We start from the raw sequence: 19,648 nt of genomic DNA, 5'->3' as shown, positions 1-19,648 counted from the left end.
CGAAGAAATGGACACCTCTGCTGGCAAACTTCGTTAGAGAAGTAGAGTATAACAGCTTTTCATTGGACTCATACTTCTGCAGCAATTTCCCCCTTACTTGAGTGAATCATAGAAGTAAGAATTTGGGCTGGAGCTGAGAAGAAATGGACATCTCTGCTGGAAACATCCTAGTAGAGCAAAGAAGAGAAACATGTGATAGCTGTGCTGAGAATCTCCCTCAAAGAAGTGGAGCAGAGCAGCAATGGACATCTCTCCTGGTAAACTCTCTTAGCAGAGTGGTGCAGAGCCCAGTTGTAAGGGCTCCCTTTTGGAGAGAAGCCAAATTAAGACATTCTGTGGGGAGACAATTCCCCCTGAAACACAGGTTCAGATATGTCCTGACTTCATGATAGACTGGGTACCTTTTGTCTCTCAGCAATAGGTATCCAGGATATCTCCCTTCACAGCTAAAGGTAGAGCCTGACATCCAATAGTCAGTGTTCCTTTCTCTTCTGAGCTATAAGTATCTAGGATACCTTCCTTTCACAGCTCTAAGTATAGCCTGACTTCTGATAGGCTGGTTACCTTTCCCTCTAGAGCTGTAAAACTTGCACTATAAATTTAAATAATAATGAAACACTTTTAGATTTTGTACTTGTTTTAAATTGCAATAAATATCTAATTCAGGTGTAAAACTTTATGGATTTTTGTTAGTTCTTTTTCTGTTGTTGTGATATATTTTCTAGGTCAACTTATAAAATAGTTTAATTTGGCCCTTGGTTCCAGAGGGATACAGGCTCACCATGAAAGTGGCATGGCAACAAGTGTCAGACATGACAGCTAAAACAGGAGGCCATGAACTCACATCCTTAAACTTCACCCTGAAGCAGAGTGTGGGAACTGTGAATGGTGTGTGGATGTAATTCTCAAAGCCTCCCCCCAGTGGCATGTTTCCTCCTGCAGGGCAACATTTCCTGAAACTTACCAAATGATAAGGTATGGAGTGACTTCCTGTCACTCCACTACACTTAGGGTAGTGGGGTGTGCAAGGAAGTATCTATGGAAAGCAGGAAGACAGCAAGGTCTGCTCTTGGAGCCAGGAGCAAGTGGTATTGAAACGCATATCTCTGCTGATCTAGAAAATGTCTTTGTCTGGGGTGGAAGGCAGGGTCAGAAACCATTGTGCTGTGTCTTTAAGCACAGTGTAACACTTAGGGAGGTGTTCTTGTCAATCAGGCCTCACCAGCCAATCAAGCACTCCAGGAAACTGTCCATCAGAAGTTGTGCTGGGTCCTTCCTGCTGTAGGCTTCAGGCTTGGCTTTAAAGAGAAGCTGGCACCAGTGGTTTTGTGTGCTGTGTTATGAATGCTGCTGCAGGGAGCTGAGCAGGGAGCGTGGGTGAGCTGGAAAACCACAACATGGTGAGTGAGGGGCTGCCATCCCCAGACTGGGACTAGCAGTCAGTTGAGTCATGGGAACCAGTATGTTGGGTCCTCTCCTGGCCTGCTGGGTGCATGTGGCCAAATGCAGAGTTTGTCATGTTCTTGCCTGGTCCTGCATGGTCCAGCATGATCCTGCTTGTCCTTCATGCTCCAGTGTGGTTCAGCATGGTCCTATGTGGTCTTTACAATTTCTGTGGCCAGCTATTACCCGCTACATAACTTCACTCCACCAGCAGTATCTGTGTAGAGCATTAGGAGTGGGACTGGTCTTTGAAATATCCTTGTTGACATCACTGTGAAATGCTGGTGCCCTTAGTGCTTATGTTGCTGCTGTAGAACACAGATTTGACAAACTCAGGACCCCCTGGTTCATCTCACATCTCCCAAAAGTTCTGCACTTTGAAATTGAACATTAAGGTTTAGGAAACAACTGGTGTTTGTGAAGGGGTCCCAAAATAGCTTGACCACACAGCAGCCATGACAGGTGTAGGGGCCTAGACATGGCTTCTGAGACAGGCTTACTGGCAGGCAACATCCAGATGCAGGAAAAGCCTCTAGCAGATACCACCCAGGGATCCACCCAGGAATGAGGAAATTCCTAACATTCCTACCATAAGGTGGCCAGATGTCCTTGAGTGTAGCACACACCTATTTTTGTTTTACAGATAGCCCTAGACATTTGTCAGCCAATCAGCATCCTAAACCTAGGAAATCCCCTCACCCCTACCTCTGCTTTGATTAAAAAAAAAATCCCACCCTGCCTGGGCTCAGGGCTATCTGCTCTCACCCCTGCTTTTGACAGACAGAGGAACTGAGCCCCAGAGCTTGAATGAAGGCTCTTTGATTTTACACATGGGATTTGGTCTCTGTGATGGTCTTTAAGGGTCCCTGTGATCTGGGCATAACAGAGTTAATTTTGTGGAGCTTGTAAACAGTATCTCCTGTGTCAAGTAGCACTCCACTGTTAACCTGTGATGTAGAAAGAGTAGAATTGATGGTAATAGAATTGATGGTATAAAGGCTTCCCAGTTCTTAGGAGACATCGAGTCACAAAGTAGAATTTAGGTAAGGGAGGGCTGCATCCCAGTATCCCAAAGATAAGTAGTATGCTAACCATACCTGTTAGAGATTAGTAAAATAAGATGATAGTGTTTGTTTCCCAGGATTAACCAGCTACATTCCCATAATAAAGGGGACAACCTTGATTTATAACCAGCAGAAAGGCCCATTCCCTCCATTAAAAACCTGGCCTCTAAATGCTTCTCCAGTGACAATTACCAGGTTACAGCCAACATTAAGTCCTGGTGTGCCACAAAACTATGTTAATTTTAGAACAGGGGCATCTCTAGTCTTTTTGAAAGTCAGTTTTGAGCCAAGGCCTTCTGTGTTGATTGAGGTGGACTTGAACTCTGTCTGTAGCACCACAGGGCATTTCCTTTGCTATCTTCCTGACTAACTAATCCTAAATCTTGGTTTATACATCTGCAGCACTACAGAGTTCTAAAATTACCTGTCTGAGTCACATAGTGGACTCTCCATTGCAGAACAGGGAAAGGATTTGTGTGTGGAGCATGGCTCCTCCCTTCAGGCCAGAAGAGGAGGAACAGTATACTCTGTTCGCTGTAGGGGGAAACAGTAGACAATAACTAAGTCTTAGACTAAAGTTGAAGGTAGTGAGCTGCAGGGGTCTCCATTACACTGAAGGATTGATGTGGCATGGTGAGTGACTTTCTCTGTAATTTCCCTGCATGCATTAGTTTTTTCCAGGTGAATGAAGACAGACAGAATTGATGGGTGTACAGTTTTGGGAGGATAGCTACTAAGTATTTAGATTCCAACAGCAAACTCTCCCATGAAGATGTGTGTAATCCAGGTTGACACAGTTAAGTTGGCTTAGAGTTTTGAGGCACAGGCCATTGGCTGTAAATCTGTGTCCACTTACAGCACTCAGCAGCTAATAATTTACATGAGACAAAGTCATACAAAGTCTTACTAAAGGCATTTTCTTTAACAGGAAAGTGACTACTCTTTTTCAACATCAGCATAGCCTATTATCCCTTCAATTCTTTTTATCATTTAAAGTCAATTATTGGTATCATTTTTAAATTTTATTTTCTTTAAATGAATTACTGCTCTAATGAATATTTGTTTCTATTTCCTAATGGTTTTTTAAGTCACTAAAAATTTCATTCTATATTTATTAAGTGTAAGTTAATTAATTAACTAATTAAGTTAACTAATTAATATCAGCTTAAAATAGTAGTCCTCCATCTGGGAATTACGACTCCCTTTGGGGGTGTCAAAAAATCCTATCACAAGGGTTGCTTAAGACCATCAGAAAACACAGTTGTTTACATTATGGTTCATAACAGTAACAAAATTATAGTTATGGGGTAGTAGTTAAAAGAATTTTATAGTTGTGGGGGTCACTACAATGTGAAGAACTGTATTAAAGGGTCACAGAATTAGGAAGATTGAGAACCACTGGTCAAATTAATGTCTTCTGTAGCTCAGGTTTCTCTCACAATACTTAATTGAAACTTGTTTAAAAATTTAATGCTTACTCTGCTGCCTAGTCTCTGAAGACAGTCTTGCAACTGCCTCCAGGCAGGGCCTAGACTGGTATGTGAAAACAAAGAATAAAAGGGTGAATGAGTTTCCTCCAATCTCTCTGACTTTTATTGGGAACTTAAAATGAAGAGGTTCTGTGCAAGAATTGAGTTCACAGATGAACAGTAAAGCCAGGTGTATTCACAGCACAGCAAGGGAAGGCCAAGAAGGAGTTTCACCTTTCCTACTCTGACAGTAGTTGATATTAACAATGAGAAGTGAGGTATTAATTTTTTCATGATGTCATTGTTTTAACAGTTGAGTAATATTACATTATATAAATGTACCACATCCTCTTTATACATTCTTCAGTTCAGGGATATCTTCACTATTTTTTAGTTTTTGGCTATTATGAATAAAATCCTCATAAATGAATGTAGTTGAGCAAGAGTTCCTAGGGTAGGATGGAACATTCTTTGAGTATATGCCCAAAGAGTGGTATAGCTGAGTCTTGAGGTCAATAGATGCCCAGTTTTCTGAGGATCCATGGTATTGATTTCTATGGTGCCTGTATTAGTTTTCACTCCTACACACAGTGGGGTTGTGTTGTCCTTGCTTCACTTCCTCATTAGCATGACATGTCACTTGGGTTTTTCATATTTGCCATTCTGACTGGTCTAAGATGGAATCTAAAAGTAATTTTGATTCAAATTTCCCTGGTGGCCAATGATGTTAAACATTTCTTCAAGTGTTTCTTGGGTATTTGACATTCCTCTGTTGAGAATTCTCTGCTTAGATCCATACTCCATTTTTTTTTAATTAGTTAGATTTTCAAGGGTAGGTACATGTATTTTTCCTGGTTGCAGCTCACAAATAAATACACTGAGGCTTATATTTACAAGTGCTCAGCCTATAGCTCAAACTTGTGACTAAATAGCTCTGATAACAGAAATTAAACCACTTCTATTCATCTATGTGCAGCCCAGAGGCTTGTGGCATTTACCTTTCTGGCATGTCTTAATTCCTTTTTGTCTAATTGGTGACTCCTCTGTCTCTGAACTCTTTTTCCCAGAATTCTCCTAGTCTGACTCTCCCTTCCAACCTCTTCCTACCCAGCTATAGGCCAGTCAATTTGTAATTAACCTGTGAGAGTACTACATATTCGCAATGTACAGAAGGGTTATTCCGTAGCATTCAATATCTTGTTTTTTTTTTTTTTGAGTTCTTTGCATATATTGGAGATTTGGCCTCTATTGGTTATGGAATTGTTAAAAAATTTTTCCCATTCCTTAAGCTGCCTCTTTAATCGACTATGTCCTTTGCCTTATAGAAGGTTTAGAGCTTCATGAGGTCCCATTTATTAATTATTGACCTTAGTGTTCTGTTCAGAAAGTTGTCTCCTGAGCCAGTGCATTCAAGGCTTTCCCCCACTTAGTCTTGTATCCTTTTCAGTGTGTCTGGTTTTATGTTGGGGTTTTTGACCCACTTGGACTTGAGTTTTGTTCAGCATGATGAAAATGGATTTATTTGAATTCTTCTACATGCAGAAATTCAGATTAATAGGCACCATTTGATGGAAGTGCTGTCTTTTTTTCATATTTCTTATTTTCATTATCAGAAAGCAGGTGTCCACATGTTTATAGATTTATGTCTGGATCTTAAAAACTTGATTCCATTTTTCAACTTGTCTTTTTTACTAACAATGCCATGTTGTTCTTTTATTGTTCAAGATTGTTTTAGCTATTCCATTCTTTTGGTTATTCATATGAATCTGCAAACTGTCTCTTCAAGGTGTTCAAACAAATGTGTTTGAATTTGGATGGAGATCGCGCTGAATCTTTACATTGCTGTTGGTAGGGTGGCCTTTTTACTGTGTTAATCCTACTGATCCATGAGCATGGGGGATCTATCCATCTCCTGATATCCTCTCCAATTTCTGTCTTCAAATACTTTGAAATTTTGATCACACATGTGTTTCACTTGCTTTGTTAGAGTTACTTGAACATGTTTTATAATATTTGAGGCTATTGTGAAGGGTGTTTCCCTTATTTCTTTCTCAGTCAGTTTGTCACTTTTTAGAGGAGGGATACTGATTTTTTTTTTTTAGTTTCCCTTGTATCTAGCCACTTTGCTGAAAGTGTTAATCAGCTGTAGTCCCCTTGTTGGAATTTTATTGTCACTTAAGTATATTATCATATCATCTACAAATAATAATACTTTGACTTTTTCCTTTCCAAATTATATCTCTTTTATGTCCTTTGTTTGTTTTTTTTTTTTTTGGTCTATCTAGAACTTCAAGTACTATATGAGTAGCTACAGAGAGTTCACAGCATTATCTTGTTTCATATTTTAGTGCAATTACTTTGAATCTCTCTTCATTTAATTTGTTGTTAGCTATAGGCTTGCTGTAAATTTCCTTTATTACACTTATGTATTTACCTTGTATCCCTTATCTCTCCAAGACTTTTATGATGTATGATTTTGTCAAAGGCTTTTTCAGTGTCTAATGGGATGATATAGTTTTTTTCCAGTATATTTTTATGGTGGATTGCATTTACTGATTTTTATATATTGAGTCATCACTGCCTATGTACGCTATGATGAAGCGTACTGCATCAGTTTGGATGATCTTTTGGATGTATTCTTGGAATCAGTTTGAAAATCTTTTATTGGGTATTGTTTCTCTATGTTCATGATAGCAATTGCTCTTTAATTCACTTTATATTTACCTCAACACTGGAAGTCTGTGCTTAATTAGTTTAATGATCTCAAGGATATCAAGCAGTGAGGCTATGACTCATTGAATAGCTGAAATTGGAACCCCAGAGTCTGTTTACCTCCAGATTGTTGCAATCTCCAGATTTTTAAGGGCCAGTTTTGTTTTTGATTTTGTAAATTAGAATATTCTCTCTGTGTCTTTTAGTTTGAATTAGGATTTGTATGTCTTGTTGATTTTCTCACAGAACCAAATCTGTGCTTCATTGACTTTGCTTCATTCATTTCTTTGTTTCTATTTTGTTGATTTTTTTTTTTGCTCAATTTGATAGTTTCTTCCTGTCTACTCCTCTTAGGTATGCTCACTTATTTTTGTTTTAGTATTTTCATATGTGCTGTTAAGTTGCTAATATAAGATCTCTTCATTCTTTGAACTTTTTTATATAGGCTCTTAGTGCTATGAAGTTTCCTCATATCAGCACTTTTGTTGTGTCCCCTGAGTTTGCGTACATTATGTATTATTTCATTGAATTCTAGAAAGTCTTTCATTTCCTTCTTTATTTTTGTCTTGACATATTTTTTTCAGTGGAGATTGGTTCATTTTCCATGAGTTTGGAAGCTTTCTGTTTTTTGCTTGCTTGGTTTTAATATGTAGCTGTAATCCATAGTGGTCTGATAGGATGCAGGTAGTTGTTTCAATCTTCTTGTATATGTTGAGACTTGAATTGTGTCCAAGTGTGTCATCAACTTTGGAGAGAATTCCATGTTGTGCTGAGAATAAGGTGTATTCTTTTTCTTTGGGTAGAATATTCTCAAGTATCTATTAGATTCATATGGTTTATAAAATCCATGAGATCCAATATTTCTCTGGTTTTCATCTGGATGACATGTCCATTGGTGAGAGTGATGTATTGAAGTCTACCACTATCAAACACTGTGTGAGAGTCAATGTGTTATTTGATCTGTATAAGTGTTTCTTTTACAAAAGTGGGTGACCTTGTGTTTGGGGCATAGACTTTAACAATTGAAATGTCATATTTGTGGAATTGTCCTTTGATGGAGATAGAGTATTTTTCCCCAACTCTTTTGATTAATTTTTGGTTGACATCTATTTTGGTACATACTAAAATGGCTACAGAAGCCTGCTTCTTAGTTCCAATTGATTGAAATTTTTTATCCAGACTTCACCTTTCACAAATATCTATCCTTGATGTTGAAGTGTGTTTCTTGTATGCAGTGGAAGGATGAATTTTGTTTTTGAGTCCATACTGTTAATTTGCGTCTTCATTGAGGAATTGAAACTATTGATATTGAGAAATATCAGGAATTATGATTATTAATATTTGTGATTTTGTACTTGTTATTGGTGGTGATGATAGCATGTGAATGAGAGTATGTTTGTGTGTGTGTGTGTTTCCATTTCCCTTCTTTTGTTTTTGCTGATGTGATATTATTTATTTACTGTGTTTCCATGTGTGTAGCTAGCTTTCTTGGGTTGGATTTTTTCTTCTAGTACCTTCTGTAACGCTTGATTTATACATAGATATTGCTTAAATTTGACTTTAACTTGTAATATCTTATTTTCTTTACTTATGGCAATTGAAAATTTTGTGGATAGAGTAATTTGGCATGGCATCTGTGGTTACTTAGAGCCTGCATCAATGTATCCAAGTCCTTATGGATTTTTGAATCTTCACTGATAAGTCAGGTGTAATTTTCATAAGTCTGTCTTTATATGTTACTAGGTTTTTTTCATTTGCAGCTTTTAATATTCTCCTTTGTTCTGTATGTTTATTGGTTTGCTTATTATGTGCCAAGGGATCTTTCTTTTCTGACCCAATTTATGTGGTGTTTTGCTTGCTTCTTTGTGCCTTCATCAGCACCTTCTGTAACCTGGGAAACATTTATTATATAATTTTATTGAAAATATTTTCTGGACATTTGAGCTGGGTTTTTTCTCTTTCTTCTATTCCTATCATTCATAAGTTTGGTCTCTGCATAATGTCCCAGATTTTTTGGTTGTTTTGCATCAAGTAATTTTTATATTTAACATTTTTTTGACCGATGTATCCATTTATTCTACTGTATCCCCAATGCCTGAGATTCTCTCTTCTATCTCTCTATTCTATTGGTGAACCTGAACCTTGCCTCTGTACTTTTTGTACTGTTTGTAGTCCTAAATTTTTCATTTTTGGAATTCCTTCAGTTTCTGTTTTCTTTATTGTTTCTATTTCCATTTTCAGGTCTTAAACAGTTTTATTTCCTTCAACTATTTGTTGGTTTATCTTGGCTTTATTTAAGTTGTTTTTTGGTTTACTGCAATTGCTTGTGTTATTCTAGCTTTCCTGGAGGAATTTATTGATTTCCTCCAATTGTCTGTTTGTGCTTTTATGAATTTATTTAAGGTATTTATTTATTTTCTTTTTAAGGACCTCTATCATCTCCATATAGTTTGTTTTAAGGTCTTTTTCTTGTATTTCTGCTATGTTAGAAAACTTAGGGGCCTGGAGAGATGACTCAGAGGTTAAGAGCACTGACTGCTCTTCCAGAGGTCCTGAGTTCAACTCCCAGCAACCACATGGTGGCTCACAACCATCTATAATGAGATCTGGTGCCCTCTTCTGGCATGCAGTCATGTATGCTGTATATATAAAATAAATAAATCTTTTAAAAAAAAGAAAATTGAGGGCCTACTGTGGTAGTATAGCTGAGCTCTGTTGGTTCCATGTTGCCCTGACTGTTACTATGTTCTTATGCTCAGCATCTGGGTTTGGGGTGATTATAAGTCTAGGTGCTGGTTTCTAACAACATCTTGGTTTGATTGGAGTTTTGTTTCTGTGTTTCTCTTTGTTCTTTGGAGTTTCAGAGTATGTGTTGAGTGAGTAGTGCCTTTTGTCCTGGCCTTCTTGGATGTTGTGTTCAAGGGAGAAGGCTTGGTGGTGTTGGAAGCTGGGGGAAAATAAATGCAGGGGAGCTGATATTAGGGATCCACAAAAGACATGGAGAGGGCAGAGGTGAAGATGCCTCTGGTGTTCTACTCCAGTGGTAAGGGCAACTTTTAGAATAAGGTCTAAGGTAAGTGACCGTGTCATAGATATGCAGACATTTTAACTGGCATTCTGGAAGATGTAGCAAATAATTGAGCCAGGAGTGTCTGCCCATTTGAGTGATGTGACTCAGATATGAAGTGAGTAGGGAAGGGTAGGTGGGGATGGTTTTTGGAACCCAGAGGGGACATGGAAAGGGAAAGGAGAAGCTGCAGTTCTGTTTCAGCCCTTGGGGTGACCCTGAGTATTGGGTCTTGGATAATAGAGAGTGGGGAAAATCTGTAGGTAGCCTACCTGATCCCATACCCAACGTCTTTATACCAATTCATTAGGTTCCCAGGGATTATTCATTTTCTTATTTCCTTATTTAGGTTTCTGTTGTGGTTAATCTGTGAAAGACTTTCAGTTTGTTGGATAAAAAGTACTATGCATGTCACTCTGCAAGTATTCTTCTTGGAGGAGTTCAGATACCAACATGCAAGTTTTTAGGCTTATAACTATTTGATATTCCCAGATCCAGGGGATCTGATATGCTCTTTGTTGTGTCATCTGTACACATGGAAAATATGCTCTTTTACACATACAAATATACACATAAAATATGGCTAGATTTGTTTTCAGAGGCCCTTATGACTTATAAAACAATTAGAGGAAATCAGCTTGCTTTTGGTATGGAATAGAAATCACACAATATTTATTTAAAAGGCTTTTACCTTTCATTTGGTTTGAAAATTTTCCATTTTCCCACTCTGATGCAGACTTACATCCAATCTTCAATCATAGGAAAGAAAATCGTTTCTAAATGATCTAATAGACATCCTTTTCATTACCAACAGAGAATGATATAGCTTTAAGAGCCAAAACTATTTTCTACAATGCAGAAATATTAGAATTCAAGGAAGTCTATCCAATTTTGGTGGAAGAGTCCTTCTCACCCAACCCATTTTTTTTTCATCTTTTGAGACAAGGTTTTTCTATGTAGTTTTGGTGTCTGTCCTGGATCTCACTCTGTAGACCAGTCTGGCTTTGAACTCATAGAGATCTTCCTGGCTCTGCCTCTCGAGTGCTGGAATTAAAGGTGTCTTCCACCACTGATCCCATTTTCTATTATTGGTGAAGGCGAGAACTGGAGTGCACAAAGTGAGTGTTAGTCAGTGTTTTCTTTGATTTGAATTTTCATTAGAATGTAATATTTCTTGTTCAAGTGACAATGTTATATTTGTATGTCTGCCTCTCTGTCTTCTTTTGTCAATGATACCATCTATGCTGTGTGATTATTTTTTTATTTTATTTTATAATTTAATTTAATTTTATATTCAGCCACGGATTCCCTTGTTCTCCCCCTTCCCGCCCCCCCCCCCGTCTTCTCCCCAGCCCACCCCACATTCCCATCTCCTCCAGGGCAAAGACTCCCCTGATTGAGTTCAACCTGGTAAATTCAGTCCAGGCAGGTCCAGTCCCCTCCTCCCAGGCTGAGCCAAGTGTCCCTGTATAAGCTGGAGGTTTCAAACAGCCAACTCATGCACTGAGTACAGGGCTCAGTCCCACTGCCTATAATCTAGTCATATTTGTTTCTCTGGAAAATCATGAACCTTCACCTATTTTTATTTTCTGGAAAACTGATACATTATGTCAGGAGTTTCTTGAGTTTATTGGTTTGGCGACATTCTGTGGAGAAAAAATTTAGGCTTCCTTTTCTTGCTCCTAGAAACTTGTATTTCCTCATTTTTTAGCATATCTGTGTTTCTAGTTGTTATAATTAATATTTGCATTTTAGCTACTTAAGTTATTGGTGTAGTTGATATATTGGTTTTTGTTTTTTAATATCTTCTCACATATTATTGTCTTAATTAATGTCTATAATTCAGATTCTACAGTCACCTTTGGGAACATCAGTTGAGGATGTTCCCATCAGAATGGCTGGTTGCTAAGTCTTTGAGAGATTTTGTTGATTGATAATTGATGGGTGATGGCCCTTCCACTGAGTATGCAATATCCCTAAGAAAGTTTGTCTGCACTGGATAAGAGAGTAAACTAAGCATTAGACAATGACCAAGTAAGAGAGAAAGCCAGGAAATGAAGATTCCTCATGGTTTTTGCCTTCAGTTGCTAGATTGAATTTCTAACCTGAGTTCCCACAATGATGGATTGTGATTGGGCAGAATGAGCCAAATAGGCACATCCTTTACCTGGGGTGCTTTTGTTTAGACAATTGAATCAGAGCAAGAAAAATTTAAGTTATAACAGAATGTGATAAACCAAAAGTGATTTTATTATTCAAAGGTCCTGGGAATGATGACTTTTGGAGGAATGTTAAAGATAACAAAATTTAGATGGCAAAGGACATAGAAAGCTGTACACAGAGCTTAACTGGTCATTCTTATAATATTTAGAATAAAGTACTGTTGAAGGTACTGTAAACAGTTGGGGTAGAGAACATAGGATTACAGTGGGAATTAAGATAGAGGTCATTTGTATGATATTTTGGCATCTAACCTTTCTTATTATGCCATGTTCCCAAGAAAATGAGTAAGGAAGCATTAAAAAAATAATGGGGCTGATTTCTTAGATGGAATAATGACTCTCTTGGATGCCTATAATTTATGATTCATTCAGGATTACAGTGAAAAATTCAAGAAGTAGATCATAAATATATGAAAAGTCTGTGGGTTGTAGAGAAAAACAGGACTATGTATTTTCAGATGACAGTCAAATGCTGAACAGAGACAAGAATTTCAGGAAGATTATAACCATTATAGAGAAGGCCTTTGCTCTACATTGGAAGTCTAGCAAGGTGTCCTAAGGGTAAGAATCCATCCTTCTATGCTATCAGTTAATGGAGGGTTTAGGCAAAGTGATTCCCAGTCCCAGGAAGGAACTTCATAAAAACCCTGCTGCAACTCTGATCCAAGCATGGCAGGGGCCATCAGAACTTAGAAGCCAAATTGGGGCGAATCATTGATGGTGAATTGGTTCTAGAAACCAGAATGATACAAAATTTAACTTCATACATTGTTAGTCTGGGTTTTCAGGTCAACACTGTTGTAGACATGAGTGTTTGGTATGGTAAGAGCTCCAGTGAGGACACTGTCTAAGTTCATTGCATGATACTATGAGGATGCAGCCTGGGTTGCATTTGGAGACCATAAGATGTTGAGATACTTAAGCTATGAGATATCTTCCATGGAGAGCTGCATATATGGAGAGGAAGTAACCAAAGAGAGAGATGTATGGGAAGTTGTGGGTTGAGAGCCATCTAAGCCCTTTGAAAATGAAGCTCCATGTGTCTCACACAGAACTACTAGATTTGATGGTTGCCCTGCTGAGTTTCAGTCTTCTCTTTATCCAATCTTTCCTCATTATGTCTCAGTTCCTCTCCTTTGGAATGGGAATGGGTTTTCTCTGCCATTTATTTGTTGGAAAGATTTAAATTGTTTTCTGATTTTATAAGATGACACAGTCAAGAATTTGTCTGGTGTGTCAAAAGAGACTTTGGACATTTGAACAATGTAGAGGTGGGGAAGACTCTGAGGATTATTGAGGTGGCTAAATGATCATGGATAATCCTGAGCCTATAGTGACATGGGTCAGAATCTAGTCGACTGTATGAAAAGATCCCAGATAGGATGAGGTATTTGAACATATGTCTCTCCTTGGCAGCTTCCTTCGGGGTGTTTTCAGAACCTTAAGTAGGAAGAACCTCTCTGGATGAAATATCTCATTGGGGGTGGGTATGATATGTATCTCTATAGCCTTAACTCATTTTCTTTTCTAGGTTTCTATTATGTTGTGGTTCAAATGAATCAACCACATTCCTTCTTGTACTGTCATGATTTTACCACGATTATAGATGGTATTACTAAATCACATAAGATTCAATTAAACAAAGTAGTATTCAATGCTAAGCCATTTTCTAGCATGATTTTTTTAATTTTGCTGTTTTTATATTTGTTTCTTATGATACACTTTGTCTGAGTCACCCTGACTGTCCTAAACATAGTTCTATACACCAGCCTGGCCTTAAACTCTGAGATTCACCTGACTCTTTCTTCTACATGGTTACATTAAAGGTTGGCCAATATTCCAGGTTTTTTTTAATAGACATTATTGGGTGATTGGCCTGGAGTATACATTTTTGTACATGTCAAACTTATGCTGTTTTTCTGAGCTTTATCCCCAGCTTGAATTTTTAAATTTGGCAGAGGATATTATTCTCTTTCCCAGGATGGCAATATTCATGACAGTAATAGTGCCTGAGTCTTCTGAGTCTTTAAATTACATGTGTGTGAAATTCCTCTTGCTCATTGTGTTTGTTTTGATTTTTGTAATAATTATGATTATTTTGCCTGTATACATGGATATGCACCACACATGTGTGTGGCCCTAGCAATAGTCAAAAGAGTATCTTAGAATCCATGAGCTTGAAATAATGAACAGTTGTGTGATTTCCCCATTTAAGTCCTGGCAATTGAACCCATCTATATGAAGGAACAGCAAAAGCTCTTAACTTCTGAGTTTTCTATCCTGCCCTGTGTTGATTATTTATAATCAACGGTGATATTGCTAATGTTATCATCTGTCTATTTGTAACTATTTCAATAAACAGTTCTTTTTAGTAAGATTTTTTAAACTACAGTTTAAACTAGAGCAATTCAGGTTTCTGGAAGATGAATACAGAACTGGAGTGAATGCCTAACTCTTTGTAGCAACTTCATTAAAAAAAGTCTCTGAGTTTATCCTATCTTTTTTGTGCATTTGATTGATGTTTGCAGTGCAGACAGGTTCTTAATATTTACTCCTTGCTGTCCTGGATCTGATTGCATAGACTAGACTAATACAAATATACTTGCCTCTGCTTTCTGAGTTCTGGGATTAAAGGCATGAGCCAATACACTAAGCTTACTCATCTTTTTTTGTAGTTAGTTATTATTCATACAGTTTCTCTGATGTGTACTCAGTACTGCTGATGTGTTTGCTTGTCTCTCTATGTCTGTTAATAGGCATTTTTCTTGCAAGGTGATATCCCATTCAAAGCATTCAAAAACAATAGAAACAAACCTCCTATTCTGTTTCATTCTAAAATAAATTGATTATATTTTAATGTCTGGGTTGTAAAATAAGTGTGGGAAGCACCAGAATTATATGACTATATTGTCAAAGAAGCATGTATTTACAATGTTGTCAGTATCATGCTTTTGTTTTATACTTATGCATGGCATACTTATGTATGGCATATTTTAGGATGCCGTGACCTATGATGATGTGCATGTCCACTTCACTCAGGAGGAGTGGGCATTGCTGAATCCTTCCCAGAAGAATCTCTATAAAGATGTGATGCAGGAGACATATTCGAACCTCACTGCTATAGGTAAATTTTCCTTCACATTTTAAATTAAGGCAACAACTGTTTCTCAGTTATTGATGCTCTTTGGTAATTCTGATTGAGAATGAGGATGAATGAGGTGACTAAATCAGGCATGGTTCTAAGGATCACTGAAGATAGTAAGTTAAATTTTGCACAAATTTCTGTAATATTTCATACATTTTCTCATCCTATATTTTAGGATACAATTGGGAAGATCTTGAAGTTGAAGAACATTGTGCATGTTCTGAACGACATGAAAGGTAATTTTCATGTGAAATCTGATACAAATGTGCCCCCGGATATATTTTAATGTCTCTTTAAGTTTTAAAGAAATGCAGCAGTGTAAATAATCACAGCTTAAAGTACATTCATGATGTTCATAATCCATATATCTGAAAGGCAGGTAAGTGAATTGTGTTGGCAGGTCATTCTTTTTAGAAGAAAGACAAGCAATCAATACCTTAACAGAAATCAGCATTGGAATCGTAGATCTATCAGAGCTGTGCTGTAGAATTGCTAATTCATTTAGATTCATATCACTCATACTACCAAAGGTATACACATTGAATATATGATAAGTCTGTGTCCAAAACATTCTAATAAGCAAGTAATCCATAGTAAAGCTAGTGTTACTCTCTAGTTGTTCTGACTCTGCTAAGTTTAATGAAATGGGTTGTTAGATTCAAGAGTTAAGGGAAGATAGTAGTGGAGAATCCTTAAAACCCATAGGACATGTCCATGAGGAACAAAATATCAAACTGTGTAGAGGCATTGTAGAAACCTTGTATTTGTTATTCTTCATTTACTAGGAATATCATGTCACTCTGGATACAAGCTATATGAACATAGGGATATGGAAAGAAAAAATGTATCCTTGTCCATCTCGAAACAATTATAAGTTGAGTAGTGGTCCCATGTTGAGTAGACTTGCTAAATGTGATTCAAGTTTACATGTAATTGGTTTCCCAACTTAAAAAAGAATACATCAGCAATCAAACTGAAGAAAAGCCCTATGAGTAGTGGGAACATGTAATACTTCTGTCTTCCCTGGTTCACTTTGCAAATATAGTAGGATTAACAATATAGGAAAACATATTGATAAAATAAGGGGGGTGAAAGTCTGAATTCTTCCAATTCTTTTCATATATATGAAAAAATCTCCTTGAGAAAAAATATGCCATAAATGTGAGTCCTGTAATAAAGGTTCTTACCATAACAGGCATCCCAAATGTGGAGAATAATCCTTATTGAAGAGCAACAGCATGAGTCTAAGCAAAGTGATAACACACCTTAAGATTTGATTCCTTTTTACATGTACAACAAACTGAAAAATTAATTCTTAGAGAAATAAAGATGTAAGTGTAATAATTGTGGTAAAGTTTTACATTTTTAAATTATCCTTGTAGGCATGAAAGAAGACAAAAGGGAGAGAAACAATATGAATGCAATCAATGTGCTAAAACCTTTGCACAACTTGGTAATCTTAAAAGGCATCAAAAAACACATATTGGAAAGAAACCCCATGAATATAATCAGTGTGGTAAAGCCTTTTTACTTCACAATAATCTTGAAATGCATAGAAAAACACATACTGGAAAGAAACCCTATGAATGTAATCAGTGTGGTAAAGCCTTTGTACAGCATGGTCATCTTCAAAGGCACACAAGAACACATACTGGAGAGAAACCCTATGAATGTAATCAGTGTGGTAAAGCCTTTGCTCAAAACAGTGTTCTTCAAATGCATAAAAGAACTCACACTGGAGAGAAACCCTATGAATGTAATCAGTGTGGTAAAGCCTTTGCTCGCCACAATGTTCTTCAATTGCATAAAAGAACACATAGTGGAGAGAAACCATATGAATGTGATCAATGTACTAAAGCCTTTAGACATCATAGTAGTCTTCAAAGGCATACAAGAACACATACTGGAGAGAAACCATATGAATGTGATCAATGTACTAAAGCCTTTGGACATCATAGTAATCTTCAAAGGCATACAAGAACACATACTGGAGAGAAACCCTATGAATGTAATCAGTGTGGTAAAGCCTTTTTACTTCACAATAATCTTGAAATGCATAGAAAAACACATACTGGAGAGAAACCCTATGAATGTAATCAGTGTGGTAAAGCCTTTGTACAGCATGGTCATCTTCAAAGGCACACAAGAACACATACTGGAGAGAAACCTTATGAATGTAATCAGTGTGGTAAAGTTTTTGCTCAAAACAGTGTTCTTCAAATGCATAAAAGAACTCACACTGGAGAGAAACCCTATGAATGTAATCAGTGTGGTAAAGCCTTTGCTCGCCACAATGTTCTTCAATTGCATAAAAGAACACATAGTGGAGAGAAACCATATGAATGTGATCAATGTACTAAAGCCTTTAGACATCATAGTAGTCTTCAAAGGCATACAAGAACACATACTGGAGAGAAACCATATGAATGTGATCAATGTACTAAAGCCTTTGGACATCACAGTAATCTTCAAAGGCATACAAGAACACATACTGGAGAGAAACCATATGAATGTGATCAATGTACTAAAGCCTTTGGACATCATAGTAATCTTCAAAGGCATACAAAAACACATACTGGAGAGAACCCCTATGAATGTAATCAGTGTGGTAAAGCCTTTGTACTTCACAATAATCTTGAAATGCATAGAAAAACACATACTGGCTCTCTTTCTCTCGGACCCGTGGTGCCGGCAAGATGGGCAAGTGTCATGGTCTCCATACTGCCAGGAAGCTCCGCAGACACTGACGGGACCAGAAGTGGCATGATAAACAATACAAGAAAGCCCACTTGGGCACAGCCCTGAAGGCCAATCTGTTTGGAGGTGCCTCTCATGCCAAGGGAATTGTGCTGGAAAAAGTAGAGATTGAAGGCAAACAGCCAAATTCTGCCATCAGGAAGTGTGTCAAGGTGCAGCTCATCAAAAACAGCAAGAAAATCACAGCTTTCGTGCCCAACGATGGCTGCTTGAACTTCACTGAGGAAAACAATGAAGTTCTGGTTGCTGGATTTGGTTGAAAAGGTCATGCTATAGGTGATATTCCTGGAGTCTGCTTTAAGGTTGTTAAAGTAGCCAATGTGTCCCTTTTGGCCCTGTACAAAGGCAAGAAGGAAAGACCAAGATCCTAAATTTTGACAATGGAAATGCAATAATAAAAAATTTTCATATTCTTAAAGAAGAAAAAAGAGAGAAGAAAGACACATACTGGAGAGAAACCCTATGAATGTAATCAGTGTAGTAAAGCCTTTGTACATTACAGTCACCTTCAAAGGCACACAAGAACACATACTGGAGAGAAACCATATGAATGTAATCAGTGTGGTAAAGCCTTTGCTCAAAACAGTGTTCTTCAAATGCATAAAAGAACACATACTGGAGAGAAACCCTATGAATGAAATCAGTGTGGTAAAGCCTTTGCTCGCCACAATGTTCTTCAATTGCATAAAAGAACACATAGTGGAGAGAAACCACATGAATGTGATCAATGTACTAAAGCCTTTAGACATCATAGGAATCTTCAAAGGCATACAAAAACACATACTGGAGAGAAACCATATGAATGTTATCCAAGTACTAAAGCCTTTGGACATCATAGTAATCTTCAAAGGCATACAAGAACACATACTGGAGAGAAACCCTATGAATGTAATCAGTGTGATAAAGCCTTTTTACTTCACAATAATCTTGAAATGCATAGAAAAACACATACTGGAGAGAAACCCTATGAATGTAATCAGTGTGGTAAAGCCTTTGTACAGCATGGTCATTTTCAAATGCATTGAAGAACACCTACTGGAGAGAAACCTTATGAATGTAATCAGTGTTGTAAAGCCCTTGCATAACACAGCTTTCTTCCATTGCATAGAAGAACACATACTGGAGAGAAACCCTAGAAAAGTATTACTATTAGTGTGTAATTGGTATATAAAAGCCTGTGAATATAACTTTACATCTTGAGCATCTATAAAAAAAAACTCATACCAAAGAAATGTGACTATAAAGGATTTGATAAAATCTTTAGCAAACACACTTATATTCAGTTACACATGATTATTATGGAGAGAAATATCTCACAGGTGTCAAAATTCTCTTCAAGAATTGTGATATCCCTCTGTATTTGGTTTATACCTGCAAATTCACATTATCAAAACGACTACGGATTTAAACAATATGGTAACTCTTTTAGATTTCATACTTCAATTACATGAGATAATGAATCCAGGTATAAAACTTCACGAATGTGTACTAATTCATTTCTGTTGCTTTGATGTAACATCATGTTAATGTGTACCTATGAAAGTATTGAATTGGCCCTTGGTTCCAAAGCAATACAAGATCAGCATGAAAGTGGCATGGAAACAAGTGTCAGACATAGTAGCTAAAAGAGGAAACTAAAAATTCACATTCTCAATCTGCAACATAAAGCTTAAAGTGTAAATGGGAAATGTTATACTCTCAGGCCTACTGCCAGCAGGGCAGCCTTTTCTTAATTTTCCCAAATAATACCACAGACTTAGAATGATTGA

The 19,648-nt window shown here is 37.2% G+C and overlaps 1 pseudogene; it reads left to right on the top strand.

Annotated features, from left to right (window-relative positions):
- The first annotated feature begins 17,818 nt into the window (after positions 1-17,818).
- LOC131901429 (small ribosomal subunit protein uS12-like) lies at positions 17,819-18,250 on the top strand (annotated as a pseudogene).
- The last annotated feature ends 1,398 nt before the right edge of the window (positions 18,251-19,648 follow it).

Source organism: Peromyscus eremicus, unplaced genomic scaffold, assembly GCF_949786415.1.
Source record: "Peromyscus eremicus unplaced genomic scaffold, PerEre_H2_v1 PerEre#2#unplaced_82, whole genome shotgun sequence".
Lineage (NCBI taxonomy): Eukaryota > Metazoa > Chordata > Mammalia > Rodentia > Cricetidae > Peromyscus > Peromyscus eremicus.
This window is presented reverse-complemented; position numbering and strand designations above follow the sequence as displayed.